This window comes from Parasteatoda tepidariorum, chromosome 6 (assembly GCF_043381705.1).
Source record: "Parasteatoda tepidariorum isolate YZ-2023 chromosome 6, CAS_Ptep_4.0, whole genome shotgun sequence".
In the NCBI taxonomy this organism is placed as follows: domain Eukaryota; kingdom Metazoa; phylum Arthropoda; class Arachnida; order Araneae; family Theridiidae; genus Parasteatoda; species Parasteatoda tepidariorum.
The window spans coordinates 54,125,908-54,129,850 of record NC_092209.1 but is presented as its reverse complement, the minus strand read 5'-3'; positions in this window follow the sequence as shown (position 1 = coordinate 54,129,850).

Genomic DNA, 3,943 nt, shown 5'->3' with positions numbered 1-3,943 from the left:
TTTTTTCATATCGTTTTAGTTCAAAATGGCGGGAGAACCGAGCAAATTTTTTTTCCGGATTATCTGGATACCAGATAAATGGTTCTCTACTGTATGCATGAAAAAAAGAGTTGCAGACTTAGCTCTCCGCAATTAAGTCTTGCTAAAGTCATTGGTACATGATTTGTTGAAATTGATCCATACTTCCGTTTCGACTTAAGACATCCTTGAAATTTTTTTTTTTTAAATATACGAAGACTAAACGAATAATTGATATCACGTTGCTAGTTTACGAGCTTGTTGCCAACCGTGGAAAAATACGCATTAAAAACTATAAAAACAGCAAGATACAATATCAATTCCAACTATCGAGAGTACGAGTTTCCCCACTCCTGAACGGACGTCACTCGATAACGACATGTGACGTCATTGCATTCAACTCCACACGAAAGAAGAGGAAGATTTCACCCGCCCCCAGTGTAAGGGGGCGGGTGAAATAGGAGTGTTTTTAGAGGTAACGTTGAAGAGGGGGGAAAATAAAGCATGTTCAGCTACGCTTCAGGCAGATGGTAGTTTGATAAGAGGGGATGGAATTCAAGCTGAAAGAAAAACTTACCTTCGCACTCGCGGAAAAATTAGGTAATTTTGAGTTTGGCCGTCGATCGCAGTAAAATTCGGGAGTTTTTCAAATCAATTCCGGAGGGCGGGAGAATAACTCAAAATTCGGGAGACTCCCGCAAAATGCGGGAGAGTTGGCACGTCTGTTATTACGAACTAGGGCGAACTGAATGTCTTTGATGTGAGTGTTCGTTTCTGAATCTTTTTTTTAAATTCCTTGTTTATGCTAAGTTTCCATGATCAACCATTTATTATACCTGATTTCTACATAATAAAATTCTAGACATTTAATGATAGATTTTCACCATATAGAAAAGTTTCCCTAGCAACGCTGCCACCTAAATTTGCTTTTTAGCTGTGGTTTTTCTCATTTAAGGGATAAATGGATTTTCTGCAAATAAAACATTACCTGTTAATTTATTTTCAGGCAATATCCTGGTTGCAGATACACTTATCACAGTTTCTTTCTTGTACTGGGGAAAAAATTACTATTTGTATTCACACGTGGTTTTTCCTTTGTATGATTTTGTGTATCTATTAGAAAATAGCTTTAATTCTAATTTATTAAGCCGAAATTAAATATTACATACAATTTTTGGCTTTAAAGATAACAGATTACTAAATTTATAACCTTTGTCTTAAATTTTATTTTTAACTGCATTGATGGACTGTTTTAGGTTGTGAAATAGCCTGATGGTTCTGTTCAGTGTTAGTCTGGGATGTTAGTTTTAGCTTTCACTGAATGGCAGCTTTTAGGCTCAATGTTAACATCACCTCCAACTGAATCTGTTTATAGACCTGTTGACTGATTAGTGGCCTCCTAGAATCTGCGCTTTTCAGGTCTAAGGTGTAGCAGGATGTGTGCTAGCAGGTTAGAATTGTTTCTGGTTCCTATCTGTTATTATTTTTTTTACTGAAATGTGATATTTAATTGAATTAAGTTGTGTCTATTGAGTTGATATGAATTTAAGTATCTTTTAATTTTCAATTGTCTTAGTCCTAATTAACATGCAAAATGCTGACATATTCTTAAAAGGCTATGCATATTAAAATGAACACTTTTAGCACTTGGGATAAAGGGTGGCTGTAAAAAAAAAACTATGGTTTATTGCCTATATCAGTTTATCGTAACCAGCATCTCTATCATCAATAGCTGCATTGGCTTAGGAGTTTTAACACCCTCTGAATGAAATGAGGTTTTGTTTTTCTTCTCCATGTAGGGCTAATGCCGCTTGCCTCGCATTTATGGACCCTTAACCTCCCTAATACAAATCAAATAATTCTGGACGAGTAACGCGTCTAGCTATTTGGATAAGTGATTCAATTCAAATGGTTCGAATTAGAAGATTCATCTCGTCATGCAATTTGTTTCGGATATTCCAATCGTGTGATTCGGATAACTTATGCTGCTAGTTGAAATAAATACTTTTATATTGCTTATTTACTTTTTATATAATTTGGATTCTTTAAATGGAAAATCTTAATTCCTTAATAATGAATACAGTTCATCATTGTGAGGCAAGTGACAGAAATTCAAGAAATAATTCATTATAATTTAAATCTATTTTGATAGTAAACTGGTTGGAATCAATTTATTGTATTATATTGTTAATCAGTGAATCAATTCAGTGATGTGAATCACCAAATCAAAACTTAATTGTATTCCACAATCCTAACTTCTCTATTGGCCCTTTCTATTTATTTCTACATTTCCCCTTTGTTTTAATGTATTATGATTTGCATAATATTTTGCTATTTTCATAAGTTATTTGATATTTTACTTTTCTAGTAATTTTTTTTATCTCACTATTTTTTCATTGAAATAAAGAATGTTTCAGAAATATTGTGTGTTTTTCAAAACAGATAAGAATCAGTCCAATCATAAAAATTACAAATCTTAATTATAATCAAAATCAGATATCTGAAGTTTTTAAGGGATATCTGAAAGTGTTGCATTAATTGTATTTAATGTTTGTTCTAATTAATGTGATGGTAATGTTTTGTCATGATAGAAATTTTTAAAAATTTATTTTAGATATTTCGTAAAATTCCTTACTGTCAGTGGTGTAAAAGGATATTGTTTGTTGATGCAATATTGTTTTTATGCTTGAAATACAAATAAAAATTTTTTGAAAAATGTTTCACTATTGTTACTGTTTTTATAAACATTACACTTAATTTTAAATGTTTTATTTTCAAATTGATTCACATATGATTTAAAATACAAGGTGAGACTTTTATGTCTATCTACTGTTTACCTGTATATTCTAGAATTTCACTGTATTTGTTATTAGGTATTGTAAAAAATTTAAAAAAAACTATAAAATATTAGCTGGTGGTAAAATACCAGTACTGCAGTGTATGGAGTGTTAGTAGTTTAAATAATGGTTAAATTTTTTTCTTTAGTTTTTTTCTTTTCTTTTTACTTCACTAAATTATATTATATCGTGCATATATTTTGAATTTCTTTGACTTTGTAAATGATTTTGAATGTTTTAAAACTTAACTCGTAGCCTAAAAAATGTCTAGTAAAATCCCTATTATTTTATTTCTCCAATGTTGGCAGGTATGCAATTAAAGCTTCAAATCGAAAATAGGTCACATGAAATGCGTGCTCTTAATATTCTTATTTAATTTGAATTTTATGTTGCAATAAATTTGTGTTAAAATAAGACTTGTAATTTTTAATATACCAATAATGAATATTTCAAAATTACCAATACTAAAAGTAATTGCGTTTTATGACATTGTTGTAGACAAGCCAAACATTAATTCTTAGGTATCTTTTAGACTTAATTAAAAGAAAGGTAAAATTTAACAGATTTATTAGTTTTGATATAAGTATTTAACAGGGTTGGGTTTTTGACATGATAGTGGTAAAAACTGTTAAAAACCTACTGTTTTCTTTCATTTATGGCATATAGCAGACGATATATTATTTTCACATTGAATAAATGAATGTTGTAAATGATTGCTATTGATTTTGCAACTAATGCATGTAGCTTGATTTGCAAAGGATTCAAAATTTTGCTCTTAATTGTTAGAAATAAACAAAAAAGCTTGGAACTATTAATAAATTCAAGAACTAAAAAGAATTTAAAATTTGGCATTTCTTAAATATTAGAAATAAGCTAAACAAAACTTTCAAAACTTGTAACTACTAACAAGCTCTAAGTCAAGAATGACTTGACATTCTTCAGTAATGTATTATGCCAAACAAAATGATGCTTGGAAACGTTGAAATTTTTTAGTATCTTAATATTTTACTTCAAATAGAATGTTTTGATATAATAATGTTGAGAAAATGCAAGAATCTGTTCTTAAATATCTTTTAACAACTTTTTTT